Below are 21,021 nucleotides of genomic sequence, written 5' to 3'. Positions count from 1 at the left end.
GAGGGCTAGCTAGCCAACAAATATTGACAATGAAGCACTTAAGGAGATTTTGTGACAGACTTTCGAAAGCTTGGTCAGAGGTAGATTTCATTAAGGAGAGAGGGGTGGAGAAGGAAGTCCAGATCCAACTTGGCACCGTTGCCATCAGCAGATGATGGAGATTAAGGACCCTAAAAAAGCTGGAATTGGAGGAGACTGGAGATCAGATGGCTGCGGTACTAAAGAAGGTGACGGGGACTTACAGGGAGAAGAGCGTGGAGGGAATTAAAGATAAAGGTGGGAGTTTTAAACTGAACTGCAGCAAATTGATTGGAGGTCAGTCTGGACATCATTGGAACAGATGAATCCAGTGGTTGGGACACAGTTTGGCAGCTGCAGAGGGGAATGTATTTTGTCTTCTGTTGACAAAGAGTGGAAGAAGGGATCATAGGTGATCACAGACCACAGGATAACTCAAACCCTCCCAATACATGCATGAAGGGCATTTAAGTAACTCTTAGATAGGCACATGGATGAAAGGGAAGTGGAGGGCTATGAGGGTGGAAAATGAGTAGGTTAAAAGATCGGAGCATCATCGTGAGACCAAGGGCCTGTACTGTGCTGTACTATGTCCTGTGTTTTCGTACATGGACACACATGGGCAGAGACTGTTCCCACCCTGTCAGTTAGGAGATTTCCATCCTAGAGCCAGTCTTTGCAAAGATATTGCATCATACAGTATGAGGCCATGCTGCCCACCTTGTCTGTTTCAGCTCCTGGAAAGGACAATGCAGTCAGGGACATAACCGAGGGAGTGGGTGTAGCAGAAGCGTGCAGCTTTCCAAGCAAGTCACCTACAAGGATGGTACGTGTCCATTTAACTGCACCTCCAAAACTCGGGCAAATTTAAATTCCTGTCGATGGCCCTTCACTCACTTCGTCTTACTGCCTTGCCCTAGTGCCCATGGACCTGCAAATGTTTAGCCTTGAAGCGTTTATGAAATCCCCTTTTTGAAAGTTCCCATGGAATCTGCATCTACCCTTCTTTCAGGAGGCAAGTTCAAGGTCATAACATATTGTTACAGAAAGAAGGAATCTTCTCATCTTCCCTCATATTGTGAATAGCGGCCCTCTGCCCCAGGTCATAGTATGCTGGTGTTTACTTTACCGAGGCATGTTTTGGGTTCTGTTATATTTTTCCTGTCAGGAGGAGAACCCTAGATTCACTGTTTTATCCACATGGCAGAAGGTTGGGAGCAGAGCTTAGAAATTAAGCTTGATGGTGCATTCAAACTTGCAATTGTAATTGGGCTTTCTTGTAAATGGCTGTTACAAAGTTGCTGAACATTATTCGACTGGCTACTTTCCTTCAGGTTTCCTTCCAGTGAAACTTCTTCTACATTGGTGAGACCCAACGCACATTGGGGTACCGCCTCAACGAGCACCTTTGCTCCATCCACCGCAAAAGGCAGAATCTCCTGGTGCCCACCCAGTTTAATTCGACTTCCCATTCCCATTCTGAAATGTCTTTCCATGGCCTCCTCTACCTACACAATGAGGCCACACTCAGACTGGAGGAGCAACATCTCAAATTCCATCTAGGTATCCCCCAACCTGATGGGATGAATATTGATTTCTCTAATTTCAGGGTATTTGTCTCCCACCCCACTTCTCTTTTCTTCTATTCCTCATTCTGGCCCCCTGTCTCCTCCTTCTGGAGCCCCTCCTTTTTCCCTTTCTTCCATAGTGCGCTGTCCTCTCCTTTTAGATTCCTTCTTCTTCAGCCCCTTACCCCTTCCACTTATCACCTCCCAGCTTCTTACTTCATCCTTCCTCCCCATGATGTCGTGCAGAAACAGCTAAAAAGTAAATCAAAAAAACCCCAAAAACTAATCCCTCCTCCTTACACAATCTCCATCTCCCTCCATCTTCCTCATTTTCCTATCTAAATGTTCCTTAAAAGCCTCTAATGTATTTGCCTCTACCACCACACCAGGCAGCGCATTCCAGGCATCCACCACTCTCTGAGTGAAAATCTCACCTCTCACCTACCCCCTCTCACCTTCAGTGCATGCCCTCTGGTATTAGACATTTCTACCCCGGGAAAAAGACACCTGCTGGCTATGTCTCTCATAATCTTATAAACCTCTGTCAGATCTCCCCTCAGCTTCGGCCTCTCCAGAGAAAACAACCCAAGTTTTCCCACCCTCTCATGATAAACACATGCCCTCTAAACCAGGCAGCATCCTGGTGAACCTCTTCTGCATCCTCTCCAAAGCCTCAACATCCTTCCTACAGTGGGGGCAACCAGAACTGTATGCAATACTCCAGATGTGGCCTCACCAGAGTTTTATAAAGTTGCAACACAACCTCTTGGATTATTATCAGGAAAATTAGTCCATGTTGTGAGGAATGACTGTTGTTGAGCTCTCGTGAGATAATTGGGTTTTGCTGGCCCTGATCTACAGGAACAAGTCATTGGAAGTAGGCCTCAGTATTTGCTTTCTAGCTCATCTCCCCATGGTACTGAACCACGACCCCCCCCCCTCACTGGCCTCCCCCTCATTCATCCCTCACCTCAAACCGACAAACACCTACTAAACCTCCCTGACCAACCACCAAACCCTCCACACTAGTTGTTGGACTTCCTCATCAATGCTCAGAGTTCCGCAAACTCTCCCAGCCCTAGTCCCAACCACCCTGTGGGACTCGGGATCAACTGTATTTCGTCAATGTCTGGCACGGTCCATGGTGGTCAAATTACACGACTGTTTTGGCTCACTCGTTTTCCACGCCAAGAACTATTAAACTCCGGGAGGAATTTCTGCTGGGACGGCCTGTTCAGTGGATCAGACTCGATTACAAGATTGTCAAAAAGTATATGAATGTAATTAAGTCCCAGCACACATTGCCTAAGAGATACGATATTTAATATCGGATTTTCTGTACACTTGCACATTCTTCAACGCTGCCGCAATGTGCAAGTCCATTTATCTTCAGTCGGCACGTTACAACAAATTTGAACAAGTTATATAACCATCTCGTTTGATTATTTAATTCTCTTGGACTTAATGTTCTGTCTCTGCAGATGAGCTTGGACTATCCTGACGTGTAAGAAGTTACATTTGTAGCCAGAGCAACAAGGGGCAGCCTTCGCCTCCAGTACCCACAGCACCAGGCGTGGCATCGGGGGAGGAGAAAATAGCACCTCACCAGCACATGTAATGTCATCTTCAACCGTGGTGGTAGTTTGGTGGGTAACACTCCCACCGAGGTAGTTAGAGTGCTGAACGGTTGGAGGGGGAGCATTAACGCACTGCTGTATTTGTTCAGCGGCAGGGCTGCACTGTCAGAGCAGGGTACCGATGGAGCTTTGCACTGTCGGAGGGAGTACGATACAGTCAGTGAAGCACAGGGGAGTTCTCCTCCGTGGCCCGAGGACAGTATTGAGCAGCCCCTCCCCCACCCAAGTTGGCAGGAGTCGACCTTGGACGCTGCACCTCAGCCGTCAATGTCCAGTCAGTACGCAAACTGGGCAGTAGGATACGGAGAGCGAGCTGTTCCAATGAGCTCAGGGGAACAGCAGCAACCAACACACATCAAAGTTGCTGGTGAACGCAGCAGGCCAGGCAGCATCTCTAGGAAGAAGGACAGTCGACGTTTAAGGCTGAGACCCTTCCTCAGGACTAACTGAAAGAAGAGCTAGTAAGAGATTTGAAAGTGGGAGGGGGAGGGGGAGATCCGAAATGATAGGAGTAGACAGGAGGGAGAGGGATGGAGCCAAGAGCTGGACAGTCGATTGGCAAAAGGGATATGAGAGGATCATGGGACAGAAGGCCTAGGGAGAAAGATAAGGGGGAGGAGGGAAAACCCAGAGGATGGGCAAGGGGTATAGTGAGAGGGACAGAGGGAGAAAAACGAAAGAGAGAAAAAGATAGTGTGTATATAAATAAATAAATAACGGATAGGGTACGAGGGGGAGGTGGGGCATTAGCGGAAGTTTGAAAAGTCAATGTTCATGCCATCAGGTTGGAGGCTATCCAGACGGATTATAAGGTGTTGTTCCTCCAACCTGAGTGTGGCTTCATCTTTACAGCAGAGGAGTCTGTGGATAGACATATCAGAACCAATACAGTTTGGTACCAGCAGCGTCGTAAGAGTTGTCAGTCAGCGTTGAGCTCAATGTCGGACTGCCTTCGGGACCCCAGCTCTGGATTTTTCCCTGGCGGGGGTTTACTCCCGTAGCCTTTCCCATGAACGGGTACAGCCGCAAGGCAGCGGAGGCTTGAGATCAGAGTTTTCCTTCTCCTCGATGAGCTGCCAACCACGGCTGACAAGCCCCATCAGCCCAGAGCAACTGGTCTTAAGGTGCCAGTAATGTGACTTTGCCCCTTCCCCTGTCAGTAAAGAGGTTCTGGGCTTAGTGGCTAAGCCACACATGAAGGCCAGGAGGTGGACTAGGTTGTAAGAGGCTATTTGAGGAGCACACCATTGGGAACATTTAATGGATAGTAGGAGCTTATCCCCATTACCACCCCCAGCTATAACTATCTTATAAACAGTGTTATCTCTCACTCAACATTACTATATCACATGGTTGTTTATGGGAGCTTGCTGTGCATTAGCTGGGCATCATGCTGCCAACATCACACCAGTGAGTCCACTTCGAAAGGGCTTCATTAGCTGTGAATAGCTCCTGATGTTGTGATAGGCACTATAGAAATGCAGGTCTCTCTGCTTCACTCCCCACTGAAGAGCTAACAGGAGAGAAAGAGAGAGAGCAGAGGATCGAAGGAGGGAGAAAAGAGAGCATGAGGAAGACCAGACCATACAATCAGAGAATCATACAATTCAGAGGGAGGCTATTCTGCCCATTGTACACGTGTCAGCAGTCAGACCCAGTCCACAGTGCTTTTCCTTCCCCGCCCTGCAGCTTTTCCTTTGAGAGCTCTCCTTTCCGCAAACCGGCAATATATTTTAGATCACTCATTTGGGAAAAAAAAATTGGAATTTGGCGGTCAGACGTTGGTTTAGGATCGAACTCTGACACAGAAGGACCCTGGCTCCGGTTCCAAAGACCAGAGCTTTGGGATCCGATGGGATACTTTACACAGAAGGACCACTGTTTCTTCCCAATCTCTCTCGTCCCTTATCGTCCATCCGCACCTTTAGGTTGGAGGAAAGACGGCTTCAATCCTAGAGAGCAGTATGCTTATCACTGTTAATATGCCAAATTACCTCAGCAACCTCCATTTTTAACATTGGAGTGTTATCAAATCGAAAACAAAATGGTGGCAGACAAAATGTCCAATAATTGAGGTTTTAAGGACTACCTTACAAATAGTTAAGAGGTTTGGAGGAATAACAGAGCTAAATTCTGTTGTTCCCAGTCTCAGTTGCCACTGGTGGATGAAACAGGACCTGAAGCTGTTACACTGGACTTCAAAGATTTTGCTTGCTTTTCAAACTTTCTCAAACTTACGGTAATTGCACCCCTCCCACACCATTCCCCATTCCTGCTTCCCTATCTCACCTCTTACCTGCCCATCACCCTTCCCTTTTTTCCATGGTCTTCTACCCTCCCCTATCAGATTCCCCCTTCCCAGCTGTTTACCTCTTTCATCAAGCAACTTCTTAGTTCTTTATCTTGCCCGCCCTCCTCCTCTCCCGGTTTCACCTACCACCTTGTACTTCTTCCTCCCCTCCCCCTATCTTCTTACTCTGAATTCCCATCCTTTTTCTCCAGTCCTGACAAAGGATCTTGGCCCAAAACGTTGACTGTTTACTCTTTTCCATAGATGGTGCCTGGCCTGCTGAGTTCCTCCAGCATTTTGTGCGTGTTGCCTGAATATTTTTGGGTGTATCTTATGGATTTTGGGCTGCTGATCATGAAAATCACTGTGGAATTTCTCTATCATGCACCATTTTTTTTGTAATCGCCTGTATTTGTTATTTCAGTTCATAATTCAAGTCAATTAAAATGTTACCCACAATGTAAACTGAAAAGTGTTCTTTCTTGCCTAGGCATACCTGGGCACTCTAAGGCAGAGTGGATGCTGCATAGCAGGACAGGCTATAAAAGCATCACAAACACACACACATTGTGTTTGCACATATATTGGTTTGTGATCACGTTGATGTGCAGGCTGTACATCAGAACACATTGTGTGTACTCATTAGAATAAAGTAATTACATTTTCAGGCGTATTTGTGATAGCAAAATGTCTTTCCAATGTTGAAACATCCAAGATATTTTCTGTTACATTGGTGGTGAGTATAGGCTTAAATCTCAAAGATGTAGCACAACTCCTCTTATTAAAAAGCCTATGAGCTCTACTTTGGGTGTAAAATTGGCGACCAAGCCAAACCCTGGGCTCCTCACATTTGTTGCATTTCCATTTAGCCTTCTTCCCTACAAATCTTGGCGCTGTCAGTGACGAGCACGGTGAAAGATTTCACCAGGACATTGCGGTCATGGAGAAGTGGTATCAGGGCAACTGGAATCCATCAATGCTGGCTGATTATTGTTGGACACCTAAGAAACTAAGGACAAGTGGAAGTCACCAACAAAACATTTTTAGCTTAGTTGAACTGTTGCAAAGCGTCAGCACCATTGCACAATTAGACGCATTATATTCAATAAAAGTTGATTTCTTGTTTCTCCAAATTCCTACACGATAAAATAGTATGAAATTATATTTGTGTTTAACTTCAAGCGGTCTATCATAACTATAAAATATTCTGAGGAAGGAACATAAATTGGTTGTGTTATTGAGCCATTTTTGTGTTATACTTGAAGAGGTATGACACAGGGTAACAGACCTTGTGCTGGGAGCTTGTAGCTATTTTTTGACCAGCAGAGATATGGCGGGTCAAATAGTCTCCTTCTGAATTCAACGTTTTTCTACGCCTCCAAGTGTGCCAGTCTGCCTTGTAATCAACAAGCAGGCAAAAGCACTGATGTTGTGACAGAAACAAGTCTAGGAACCAGAGTGGTAAGCACGGACCAGGGCCGGTATGCCACAGGAGGCCGACAACACAAGCCATTAAAGATCAGGATGAGCCATCTCTCACGTAGTGCGTCACGGATGACCTGAAGTGAAACAAAATAAATGACGAGCTCATGCAACTTCGCCTGCTTTCATCCTGCCTTCCTGATCTGCTGACAACAAAGGGCCCTTTCATTGTCCAATTCACTGTTAGCCCCTTGCCTCCAGGTCTTTCCACGCTCTTTAATTGGATATTCCCCAAAAAAGCCTCATGATCTCAGAATGACTCAATATCCGTGGAAATAAATTAGATTCTGAAAGGTCACATGATAACATTTTCCACGTTTCCACTTCAAACATAACTGCTAATCCTATTTTTTCTCAAGTAACTTTTTTTTAAAAAAAACTTTTGTTGGTTAAATGATCACTGGATGCTTAAAATCCTAATCAAATTATGTGGCTATTTCCAGTCAATTGCTGGACTGCTGCATTCATGTAATGACTTTATCAGGACCCACTCATCAGCAGCCATTCATTGTCCTGTGATAGCACGCTCCGTTGATCAGGAGTGAGAAAAGACAGCTAGAGGTAGCTGATGCCCCCTCAGTTGGGAAAGGTGGACTGTCTATGACTGAGCACCAGATTGTGAACTTCAGCTGAATATATTGTACCCCCAGTGCACACTTTATTGGGTGTGGTATCAATCCTGTACACCTGCTCGTTAATGCTAATATCAAATCAGCCAATCATGTGGCAGCAACTCAATGCATAAAAGCATACAGACATGGTGAAGAGGTTCAGTTGTTGTTCAGACCAAACATCAGAATGGGGAAGAGATGTGACCCTGACGGTGAAATGATTGTTGGTGCCAGATGGGGTGGTTTGAGTATCGCAGAAACTGCTGATCTCCTGGAATTCTCATGCACAGCAATCTCTAGAGTTTACAGAGAGTGGTGTAAAAACCATTAAAATAATCCAGTAGACAACAGTTCTGTGGGGAAAAAAGTGCCTTGTTAATGGGAGAGGTCAGAGGAGAATGGCCAGACTGGTTCAAGCTGACAGGAAGGTGACAGTAACCCAGGTCAACAAATGTTGCAACAGTGGTGTGTAGAAGAGCATCTCTGAATGCACGGCACATCAAACCTTGACGTGGATGGGCTACAGCAACAGAAGACCACAACATACACTCAGTGGCCACTTTACTAGGCACCACTCACAAAATGCTGAAGGAACTCAACAGGCCAGGAAGCATCTATGGAAAAGAGTAAACAGTTAATGTTTCAGGCAGAGACCCTTCATTGGGATTAGCTAAAAAAAGGTACCTACCAAAGTGGCCACTGTGTGTATGTCTGTTGCTGTGGAGGAGAGCAACTGTTGAAGGTGAAAACAAGACAGGGAACCTTCCTGATCTATGTGGTCTAGTCATCTGCCTGTAAGGAGTTTTTACGTTCTCCCTGTGGCCGCCTGGGTTTCCTCCGAGTGCTCCTGTTTCATTCCACATTCCAAAGACATATGGAGTGGAGTTAGTGAGTTGTGGGCATGCTATGTTGGTGCTGGTAGCGTGGCAACACTTGCGCAGTGCCATCCTCGCTGATTTGATTAGACGCAACGCAAGCAAAGCATTTCACTGCATGTTTCGATATACGTGTGAGAAATAAAGCCAATCTTTATTTTTTTCCTTATCAAAGAATATATCCAGCAAGTACTGACCAGTCATGCTCTATCCACATAGACTACGGGGAATCTGTATTACTGCGTCTCTCATCTCAATCCCTTTATAACATAGAACATAGAACAGTACAGCACAACGAAAGGACCTTCGGCCCACAATGTTGTGTCGAACCAGCTAGAAACAACCAAACACTAATCCCTCTTACCGACACAATGTCTATATGCCTCCATCTTCCTCACATCCACGTGCCTATCCAAATGTCTCTTAAAAGCCTCCAATGTACGAGGGGTGATTGATAAGTTTGTGGCCCAAGGTAGAAGGAGTCAGTTTTAGAAAACGAAGCACATTTATTTTTCAACATAGTTCCCTCCTGCATTTACACACATAGTCCAGCGGTCGTGGAGCATGGGATTCTTGGACCTCCAGAAAGTGTCCACAGCAGGGGTGATTGATAAGTTCGTGGCCTAAGGTAGAAGGAGATGAGTTACTAACTTCAAACTTTCTGCATAATCGCTCAAAGAGTTGAACTGCAAGTGCACGTAATGAGAGCTGTATAACTCATCTCCTTCTACCCTAGGCCACAAACTTATCAATCACCCCTGCTGTGGATACTTTCTGGAGGTCCAAGTTCCCTATGCTCCACGACCGCTGGACTAAGTGTGTAAATGTAAGAGGGGACTATGACGAAAAATAAATGTGCTAGGTTTTCTAAAATTGACTCCTTCTACCTTAAGCCACGAACTTATCAATTGCCCCTCATATTTACCTCTACCACCATACCAGGCAGTGCATTCCAGGCATCTATCACTCTCTCTGAGTAAAAATCTTACCCCTCACATCCCCTTTGAACCTAACCCCTCTCACCTTTAATGCCTGCCACCTGATATTAGACACTTCATCCTGGGAAACAGATACTCTTTGTCCACTCTGTCTATGCCTCTCATAATCTTATAAAGCTCTATCAGAATCAGAATCAGGTTTATTATCACTGGTATGTGATGTGAAATTTGTTAACTTATTATTATTATTATTATTATTATTATAACTCTATTAGATCTCCCCTCAGCCTCTGCCGCTCCTGAGAAAACAACCCAACTTTGTCCAGCCCCTCATGATAACACATGCCTTCTAAACCAGGCAGTATCCTGGTAAACCTTGTATGCACCCTCTCCAAAGCCTCAACATCCTTCCTATAGTGGGATGATCAGAACTCCTGATGTGACCCAACTAGAGTTTTATAAAGTTGCAACATTACCTGTTGCCCTTTGAACCCAGTGACTCAGTTAATAAAAGCAAACTTTCCAAAAGTCTTCTTAACCACTTCTTAACCCTCATCGACCTGTGCAGCCACTTTAAAGGAGCTATGAACGAGGATCCCAAGATCCCTCTGCTCAGCATCTCCTACCCCGGCCAAACTTCTCGCCATACTCTGCCTGGTTGTCACTTTCTGGCTGTCTTTCACCCTGGTGAAAGCTCCTCAAAATGCCTTCATAAAAGTTCAAAGTAAAATTTATTATCAGAGTACATACATGTCACCACATACAACCCTGAGATTCTTTTATTTAGAAAATCTAGAGAACAGCAATTGTAAACAGGATCAATGAAGAACAAAACTGTGCAAATGCAAACATAAATAAATAGCAATAAATCACAAGATAAAGAGTCTTTACAATGAAACCGTTGGTTGTGGGGACACCAGAAGTAGAATGAATGTAGTTATCCGCTTTTGTTCAAGAGCCTGTTACTGAACCTGGTGGTGGAAGTCCTGAGGTACCTGTAGCTTCTACCTGATGCAGCAGTGAGAAAAGAGCATGGCCTGGGTGGTGAAAATGCTTGATGGTGGACGCTGCTTTTCTACGGCAGCGTTTCATGTAGATGTGCTCAATGGTTGGGAGGGGAATATGCTTTGCAAATGCAAGTTGTTGTTGTTGCACTAATCCAAGAACACGGCCTTGAAAAAAAAATCAGCTGACTGGGTCAAAGGTTGAATGAGTGGAATTGTAGCTGCATAATATGCTAATTATCCCACAATATGAATAATTCATGGTCATTATGGAAGGATTTTTTCAATAGAGTATTGTAAAATATGCTAATTGGGCAGTCAATGTACATTTGGCATTAAGTTGGGTTCTGTGTTATCACTGGTGCAAGCAAGAGATTAATTCCAATCATTGTCCTGGAAGATTGGCTGAAAAAGGGTCCTTAATAAATATCTGTTTAAGAAAGAATAGTTCTATTGATTTTTGAACTTTTCACATTCAGCCTCCAAATCTGATTTGTTAAAACCAACAACAAACATCCCCAATGATATTCCTTAGACCACAAACCTTCGCACTGGATACCAAACACTCTGATATATCATGAACTCAATGTGCTGGGAGGTGGCTTCCGTCCATCTCTTCGTCCCTTGCAGTATCAAAGCACCAATTTCTCCTGGGCACCAGACACAGGTGAAAGGGGTGCGGATGGGGCCAATGCCAGTGCCCCCAGCTCGAAGCCAGAGACTTTCTGCTTATCTGATGCTCTGTGCCTGTGATACTGTGATATTGCGTTTCTCCTCTAAGTCGGTGAGACCCAGTGTAGATTGGACGGACCACTTCATTGAGTACTGTTGTACTGTCCGCCACAACGGGTGGCCGTCTTTCTTCTACTTCCTGTGACTATTCTGAAATGTTAGTCCATGGCTTTGTCTATTGCCATGATACAGGCACTTTTAAGTTTTAGTTATTTAGAGATAGAGCACAGTATAAGGCCCTTCTGGCCCAATGAGGCTGCCATGCCCAATGACACCCATGAGCCCAATGAATCTTCTAACTTGTCTGCCATTGGAATGTGGATCACCCAGAGGAAATCCATGTGGCCACAGGGAGAACAAACTCTTTACAGACAGTGGTGGGAATTGAACCAGTGTTATTGGCACTGTCATCGTGATATGCTAACCACTACGCATGCCGCTCATAGCTTGGAGGAGCAACTTCTCATATTCCGCCTGGGTGGCCTCCAACCTGATGGCATGAACATTGATTTCTCTAGCTTTTCCTCCCCTTCCCTTCTCTTTTTTTAACTCACCATTCTGGCTCCCCTCTTACTCCTTTCCTTCTCCTCACCTCCCTCTGCTTCTCCTCCTCCTTCCCGTTCTCCCACTGTCCTCTCCTATCAGATCCCCTTTTCCTCAGACCCTTATCTATCAGTTAGGAATTGGTCTGTCTGGAGCTCATCAGGCCCACCAAGGGCAAGTAATGAGAATGGATTCTCTTCTCAGAATTATATTTTGTGTCCCAGATGTGTGGTTTCACCAACCCCATAGTGTCATGGTTATTGTTCTTAATATGTGCTCTTTTTTTAATTTCAGGTTTTTTTTTAGATTATGAAGACATGCAGTCCTCTTTTATTGTCATTTAGTAATGCATGCATTAAGAAATGATACAATATTTCCTCTGGTGTGATATCACAAAACACAGGACAGACCAAGACTGAAAAACTGACAAAACCACATAATTATAACATATAGTTACAACAGTGCAACAATACCATAACTTGATGAAGAAGTCCATGAGCACAGTAAAAGTTCAAAGTCTCTCAAATGTCCCACATCTCATGCAGACGGAAGAAGGAAGAAAACACTCCCTGCCATGCCCGACCACAGTCCGTCTCTGAGTCATCCGAAAAATTCGAGCCTCCGAATCAGCTCATCGACACCGAGTACTGAGTGCCATCTCTGTCCGAATGATTCGACCTCAATCTCGGTCGCCAACAGCAAGCAAAGCAGGGGATTTTGAGGCCTACCCTCCGGAAGATTCCCGACTACACAATAACGACAGCAGCGAACGAGCGTTTCAGAAATTTCTCCAGATGTTCCTCTGTGCTCTCACGTCCATTATCCATCAAATCAGAATTGTCCACGGCCCCTATTTAATGGATACGATATCATTTTTCACCGGAGGGCTGTGCACGCGCGGCGCGCTGCTTTCTCTCCTCCCCCCAAAATAAATTTCAAGCAACACACATCAAAGTTGCTGGTGAACGCAGCAGGCCAGGCAGCATCTCTAGGAAGAGGTACAGTCGACGTTTCAAGCCGAGACCCTTCGTCAGGACTAACTGAAGGAAGAGTTAGTAAGAGATTTGAAAGTTGGAGGGGGAGGGGGAGATCCAAAATGACAGGAGAAGATAGGAGGGGGAGGGATGGAGCCAAGAGCTGGACAGGTGATTGGCAAAAGGGATATGAGAGGATCATGGGACAGGAGGTCCGGGAAGAAAGACGAGGTGGGGGGAACCAGAGGATGGGCAAGGGGTATAGCCAGAGGGACAGAGGGAGAAAAAGGAGAGTGAGAGAAAGAATGTGTGTATAAAAATAAATAACGGATGGGGTACGAGGGGGAGGTGGGACATTACCGGAAGTTAGAGAAGTCAATGTTCATGCCATCAGGTTGGAGGCTACCCAGGCTGAATATAAGGTGTTGTTCCTCCAACCTGAGTGTGACTTCATCTTTACAGTGGCGGAGGCCGTGGATAAACATGTCAGAATGGTAATGGGATGTGGAATTAAAATGTGTGGCCACCAGGAGATCCTGCTTTCTCTGGTGGGCAGAGCGTAGGGGTTCAGCAAAGCGGTCTCCCAGTCTACGTCGGGTCTCGCCAATATATTGTGTCCGGTTCTCCCGATGTGGCCTTCTATATATTGGCGAAACCCGACGCAGACTGGGAGACCGCTTTGCTGAACATCTACGCTCTGCCCGCCAGAGAAAGCAGGATCTCCCAGTGGCCACGCATTTTAATTCCACATCCCATTCCTATTCTGACATGTTTATCCACGGCCTCCTCTACTGTAAAGGTGAAGCCACACTCAGGTTGGAGGAACAACACCTTATATTCAGCCTGGGTAGCCTCCAACCTGATGGCATGAACATTGACTTCTCTAACTTCTGCTAATGCCCCACCTCCCCCTTGTACCCCATCCATTATTTATGTTTATACACACATTCTTTCTCTCACTATCCTTTTTCTCCCTCTGTCCCTCTGACTATACCCCTTGCCCATCCTCTGGGTTCCCCCCCACCCCCTGTCTTTCTCCCCGGACCTCCTGTCCCATGATCCTCTCATATCCCTTTTGCCAATCACCTGTCCAGCTCTTGGCTCCATCCCTCCCCCTCCTGTCTTCTCCTATCATTTTGGATCTCCCCCTCCCCCTCCCACTTTCAAATCTCTTACTCACTCTTCCTTCAGTTAGTCCTGACGAAGGGTCTCGGCCTGAAACGTTGACTGTCCCTCTTCCTAGAGATGCTGCCTGGTCTGCTGCATTCACCAGCAACTTTGATGTGTGTTGCTTGAAATCAAATGTTCTGCTTCAAATCAGATGACAGAAAAGATAGGCGGGTGTTAGTAAGTAGTAGAATCTGTGGGGGGGGGCGCGGTTGATTAGAATGTAGAGAAAATAAAAAACTGGGATAAACGCAGGATTAGATTAGTAGAATCGTAGATGTAGACATGGTAGCCTATTTCCATAATCTATCATAAAAAAGAGATTCTGCAGGTGCTGGAAATCCAGAGTAACATACATACAAAATACTGGAGGAATTCAGCAGGGCAGGCAGCATCTCTGGAGAGGAATAAACATTTGATGTTTCTGGATGAAACCTTTCATCAGGACTCAGCCCGAAACATTAACTGTTTATTTCTCTCCATAGATGCTGCCTGCCCTGCTGAGTTCCTCCAGCATTTTGTATGTTTTGCTCTATAACGAAACGCTGTGGTGGGAAAGCAGCATCCATCATCAGGGATCCCTACCACCCAGGTCATGCTCTCTCCTTGCTGCTGCCGTCAGGTAGAAGGTAAAAGAGCCTCAGGACTCACACCATCAGGTTCAGGAGCACTTACTACCCCTCAACCATCAGGCTTTTGAATAGAAGGGGATAACTACACTCACATTGAGATGTTCCCACAACCAATGATCTCACTTTAAGAACTCTTTATCTTATTATCTCATGTTCTCGTTATTTATTGCTATTTATTTATATTTGCATTTGCACAGTTTGTTGTCTTCTGCACTCTGGTTGATCTTTCATTGATCCTGTTATAGTTACTATTCTATAGATTTGCTGAGTCTGCCCGCAGGGAAATGAATCTCAGGGTTGTATATGGTGACATATATGTACTTTGATAATAAAATTTACTTTGAACTTTAATGTATCTCTCTATGACTCAGTGTGACATTGCTTGTGCTTCAGATTTCGATGAGGGAAAAAACAAAAGCTCAAAAAAATTTTCATTAAGTTTAGAGAGGAGACTTTTTCAAAGTGCACACGATAAGAAGCATAGATCAAGTGGACAGTTGGAGACGTTTTCCCTGGACAGAAATGGCTAATACAAGGGGGCACAACTTTAAGGCGTCGGGAGGAAATTATGGGGGCTTGTAAGGTGCAATTTTCTTACACTGTGAATAGTGTTGTGCTTGGAATGGTGGCAGAGGAGGATACATTAGGGAAATCTGAGAGACTTTTAGACAGGAACATTGATTTAAGAAAAATGGAGGGTTATGTGGCAGGCATGGGTAAGATTGATCTTGGAGCAGTTTAAAGGGTTGGCACAAGATAGCGGGCTGAAGAGCTCGTACTCCTGTACTGTTCTATGTTCTGTGTAAAATGTTATCAGAGAAATGGGTCTTTCAGCCCAATCGGCCAATGGAGCTAGATCTTTGCTACCACCTTACTTTGTCTCCTTTTCCACACTTCTGCAGTGGATGCTCTGACTGTGCCAGTCAGGCCCTTGAACCAGGCTGGGGAGAGCCATCTCTTCCGGCCTGGAAATCACTAGTAGCAGAGAAACAAGGACGCATCTGTTAAGGCTTCAACAATCGCCTCCCTGATGAACGGCCAAACAAATCAGGTCTGAGTCGTGGAGGGCATGCAGCTGTGTACTCCCGTGATAAAACGCTGCCTTAGGGTCTCAGCTGCACTCTCCCGGAGGGTCCCTCGAACAAAAGACCTGCAATCTCCAAGAAGCCATATTGGGTCATCCATCCAGCACACCACAGTGTATGGAGTGTAGAATCATACACAGATTAGGAGGCCATTTGGCCCATCGTGTTTATGCCATTCTTTGGTAAGAATGACCAGTTAATTTCCATAACATCTATGGAAAAGAGTACGTTATGGGCCGAGTCCTGCTATCATCTCGGCCTGAAATATCGACTATACTTTTTCCATAGACATTGCCTGGCCTGCTGAGTTCCTCCAGCATTTTGTGTGTGCTGCCTGATTTATTATCCATCTCTAACACATTCTCCTGCCTTCTCTTTGATGCCCTTAGAACCTAGCAACCTCCACCTTAAATATTCCCAATGACTTATACCCCACAGCCATCTGCAGAAATGAATTCCACAGATTCATCAACCTCTGGCGAAAGAAATTCCTCCTCTCTGTGTTAAAGGGAGGTCCTTCTATTCCGAGGCTGTGTCTTCTGGTCCTAGACTCTCCCACCATAGGAAACATCCTCTCCAAGTCCACTGTATCTAGGTCTTTCAATATTCAATAGGTTTCAATGAGATCCCAGTTGTGTATTTAAAATTTCAATAACATATGAGTAATCTGGTGTGTGTGAAAAAGAGTATAGTCGACGTTTTGGACTGAAACCCTTCAGTAGGACTGGAGAAAAAAAAGATTAGGAGTAGATTTAAAAGGTGAGGGGAGGGGAGGGAGAACAACAAGGCGTTAGATGAAACCAGGAAGAGGAGGGGTGAAAGGTCCTGCTGAAGGGTCTCGGCCCGATACGTCGACTGTTTACTCTTTTCCATAGATGCTGCCTGGCCTGCTGAGTTCCTCCAGCATTTTGTGTGTGTTGCTTGGACAGCATCTGCAGATTTTCCCTTGTTTATATATGTTGTTCAATTAAGCATTCTTGTTTGTTTAAATAATTAATTATAAGATCATAACACCATAGGACATAGGAGCAGAATTAGGCTATTTGGCCCATCGAGTCTGCTCCACCATTCAATCATGGCTGATCCTTTTTCTCTCCTCCTCAACCCCATTTCTCAACCTTCTCCCTGTTATGGATTATATGTAAAAATACTTCGTGACTTCCTTTGAATTAATTTAATGTTTTAAAGTTACAAAACATAGCAATCTGCAAAGCAGCTTTCTCCCTTCTAAACAACTTAATCTATTCAGCACCAGCTTTGTATAATGACAGTGCTAATCTGAAGCTATCATGTCTATTCTGTTGTATCTATTAATATTATTATTAATTCTATTGTATTTCTTGTTTTCCTGCAAGAAAATGAATGTCAAGGTAGTGCATGATAACCACAAGACTGTTTATTGTCATTTTTCAGTCCATGAGTGCAAAGGAGAATGGAATGATTTTTACTCTTGATATGCTGCTGCATAAAAAAACCAATACGCATAAAAAACACAAGAAAAAAAACCCAAAAATCCCACAATAACTATAATTATAAAAGCAACCAATATTTATCATATGCACTTTGACAAGAAATTTACTTTGGACTTTATTATTCGTATGCAACATATGTTAAAACCAAGCACGTTTTTTTCATTAGGGGCATATTTTTGACGCTCTGTCCAGTGATCACATTTTTCAGAGTAAATATGGTCGGAGGAATTTACAGTTAAATCTAGCTATGTAGACTTGCATGAAATAATTTCACCTTCCAGCACCACCCGCCATACCACCACATGCTTCTGAGCTGTCTCCCATTTCTTGAATTCACACTGCGGGGAAAGATCTAATCACCTGAAGTGAGGCAGTGATACAGCCTGACCTCTGTTGCTGCCCATTTGGAGTCTGCTCATTCTCCCGGTGACTCTGTGGGTTTCTTCCGGAAGCTCCAGTTTCCTCCTGCATCCCAAGGCTTTTGGGGGTTGGTTGGCTAATTGCCCATTGTTAGAGAAACATAGAAAACCTACAGCACAATACAGGCCCTTTGGCCCACAAAGCTGTGCCAAACATATCCTTACCTTAGAATTACCTAGCCTATTTTTCTAAGCTCCATGTACCTATCCAGGAGTCTCTTAAAAGACCCTATCGTATCCGCCTCCACCACTGTCACAGGCAGCCCATTCCACGCACTCACCACTCTCTGCATAAAAAACTTACCCCTAACATCTCCTCTGTACCTACTGCCAAGCACCTTAAATCTGTGCCCTCTCGTGCTAGCCATCTCAGCCCTGGGAAAAAGCCTCCGACTATCCACACGATCAATGCCTCTCATCATCTTATACACCTCCATCAGGTCGGTTGTTAATTGCTTCTGGTGTGTAGGTAAGTGGTCAGATGAGAAAGTGGGGGAAATAGAACAAAAGTGGGATTGATGTAGGTTTACAGATATAGGCATAGTAGCCGGTTTCCATAATGCGTCATAAATACAAGAGATTCTGCAGATGCTTGAGACCTACGCACAAAATGCTGGAGGAACTCAGCAGGTCAGGCAGCATCTGTGGAAATGAATGAGCAGTCAATGTTTAGGGCTGAGACCCTTCAACAGGACTGGAAAGGAAGGGAAAAGATGCCAGAATAAAAAGGTGGAGGGAATGGGAAGGAGGCTAGCTGGAAGGAGATAAGTGAAGCCAGGTGGGACAGAAAGGTAAAGGGCTGAAGAAGAAGGAATCTGATAGGAGAGGAGAAAGACTGTGGGAGAAAGGGAAGGAGGAGGGGACCCAGGGGGAAGTGATAGGCAGGTGAGAAGAGGTAAAAGGCCAGAGTCGGGAATAGAAAGGGGGAAGGTATTTTTCTACTGGAAGGAGAAGTTGATATTCATGCCATCAAGTTGGAGAGTACTCAGATGGAATATAAGGCGGTCTCCTCTTGGCACAAGAGGAGGACGTGGACTGATACGTTGGAATGGAAATAGGAACTGAAGTTAAAATGCTTGGCCACTGGGAAGTTCCGCTTGGGACGGATGGAGCGGAAGTGCTCAACGAAGCAGTCGCCCAATTCACGATGGGTCTCACCAATGTAGAGGGGGCCGCATCGGGAGGACTGGACACAATAGATGGCCCCAGCAGGTTTTCAGGTGAAGCGTTGCCTCACTTGGAAGGACTGTTTGACTCAGGGTAGGGGGACGTTCATTTAGAATGGAGATGGGGAGGGATTTCTGTAGCTAGGTCGTGGTGTGTAGAAGAGCATCTCTGAACACACACCTAATAAAGTGGCCACTGAGTACGCAAATCTTCCGAGAAGACCACGACCTTGTTGTCGAGCTTGGAGCCTTGCTATGCTGGATGGAGTCAGGGTTTTACACTTCGGTTGTTGGTAGGCTCACCTGTGCCAAGCAGGTCAAAGGGTAGAGGCCAGCCTAATAGTGGTCCACCGGTCCTCCAGGTTCGGGGGCTCAGCTCAGGACTAACAACCCTGACTGGTCAACAAAACAATTGCTATGGAAACGGCAATGAAGATTCCTTCTACATCTGAGTACGATGGTATTCCTGAGCCCCCACCCAGGATTTGCTTGGCTGGCAGTAGTGAAAGCCAAGAGGAAGCTACTGACATGACGAAGGAAGCCCTGAACACCGCCAGAGATGGAGGACCTTCATTGCTGCCCTAAACGCCAGCCGCGTAATGGGCAGGAAGTGAGTATGTAATCTATTCAGGTGGAATTTTTATTGATATGCATTTGGTATGTCCACACATAATTACATAAGCATAATAACTGACCCCCTATGATTGAGATATACATTACCCTTCCCAAACGTACAAACTTTTCGTGTTCAACAGCTTGTCATCCTGATGAGATATTGAAAGCAAACCCAGTCTTTCCTCTGAGGTGAATGTGAAAAGGTTCCCCCCCCACCCCGGTTTGTGAGGAAGATATTCTCACTAATTAATTCCCCCTAAGTTAGCTTACCAAAGAGAACAGAGAGTTGGTGTCTTGCAGAGCAGCTGGGATCTTGCCATGCACAATCTGACTGCCTTGCTTCCTGCTTTACAAGTGTTGACACTTCAAAAGGAGCTTCATTAGTCATGGAGCAATTGGGGACGCCGAGAGAAGCTTCAGAATATAAAGACCTTTTATTTAAAAGTCAAATAGTGTCCTTCCATTCTGAGACTTCCTGAAGAGAAAGGGAATGTTGGACTATTTGCAATGCGCTTTGAACAGCCAGCACAGGAAAGATGGGCCAAACAGCCTCTTTCTTTGGCCTGTTATTCAGAGGTTTATGTAAGTTGGAGCATCGTCAGACCCGCAAGTTAAGAGCAGTCGCAACAGTTAGGTGTCAGAGGACTCTAAAAGTGATATATATACTTGTCACCAGGGGCTGCCTTTAAAAGGGATTCTAAATCTCCCAACAAAAGAGCAAAGGCCACTTGACATCAACAAAATGATTCTGATTAACCTCTGGCTAATTAACGCAGTGGAGGTTAGGGCAGGACCACATTTTACACCCCTTCTCACTGGGAGATCATGTGGCTCCCCACTGTGCAGTAACTCATGTCAGGCTCAGATCAGAGGACACGAGACATGGGAGGAAGACAATTAAACTGTTATCTGGGGCAGGGAGGTCACGCACATTAAATTAGGGACTGTCAACTAAGGTGCAGGTACAGCTGCGGAAGAGAGTCCCTCTTGTTACGGCCAGTCAGAAATGTTTTAGAGCAACTCGTGGGATTAACCGTCACTTCATTTAGTCGGGGTAGGGGGAGTGAGGGGAGAGATGTTTTACAAGACAGCATGGGTGTGGGGAGTGAAGGAAGCAACAGAAAGTAAATTGGATGCTGCCAGTTCTCCCACTTTGATCCTTCCCTCTCTGCGTTTGAAATCTTGCATTCTGATCGCCAAACTGTTAGATACAAAAAAAAAACAGAATTGCTTATGGAGTTTTAACCTTTAATACTAGAGAGTTTAAATATAAAGCCCTGGTTAGAGTTCGTCTTGAGGTCTGCGTATGTACATGCCACATGACACAGATAGATACATTATTGATCCCAAAGAAAATTACAGTGTTGTCGTAGCATTACAAGTGCATGGATAAAAATGTTAGAAGATAAGTAGAAAGAATAAAAAATATGTTACCACAAACAGCTTAACAGGAGGGGTCATCACTTCGCCGGCTATAGATTGACTCATTATAGAGCCTAATGGCTGAGGGTAAGACTGACCTCATATAGCACTCTTTGGAGCAGTGCAGTTGCCTTAGTCTATGACTAACAGTGCTCCTCTCTTCAGCCAAGGTGGCATGCAGAGGGTGAGAAATGTTGTCCAGAACTGCCAGGATTTTCCAGAGGGTCCTTTCTTGTACCACAGCCAGTACAACCAGTTTGACTCTGATAACAGAGCCAGACTTTCTAATCAGAGCCTGCTGGCATCACCCGTGTTGATGCCATTGCCCCAGCACACCACCGCATAGAAGATTGTTCTGGCAGCAGCAGATT

The 21,021-nt window shown here is 45.2% G+C and overlaps 1 long non-coding RNA gene across 1 annotated transcript in view; it reads left to right on the top strand.

The window, feature by feature from the left end:
• LOC140205398 (uncharacterized) overlaps positions 1 to 5,949 on the top strand; it is a 98,746-nt gene extending 92,797 nt beyond the window's left edge. Inside the window, exons 2-3 of the long non-coding RNA XR_011887830.1 lie at positions 3,068 to 3,200; positions 5,778 to 5,949. This is a non-coding gene — a long non-coding RNA (uncharacterized lncRNA). The remainder of the gene's footprint in view (positions 1 to 3,067; positions 3,201 to 5,777) is intronic.
• Positions 5,950 to 21,021: the final 15,072 nt, after the last annotated feature.

Source organism: Mobula birostris, chromosome 11 (assembly GCF_030028105.1).
Source record: "Mobula birostris isolate sMobBir1 chromosome 11, sMobBir1.hap1, whole genome shotgun sequence".
Classification (NCBI taxonomy): domain Eukaryota; kingdom Metazoa; phylum Chordata; class Chondrichthyes; order Myliobatiformes; family Myliobatidae; genus Mobula; species Mobula birostris.
The sequence above is the reverse complement of the archived record's forward strand: the minus strand, read 5'-3'. Positions and strand labels throughout refer to the sequence as shown.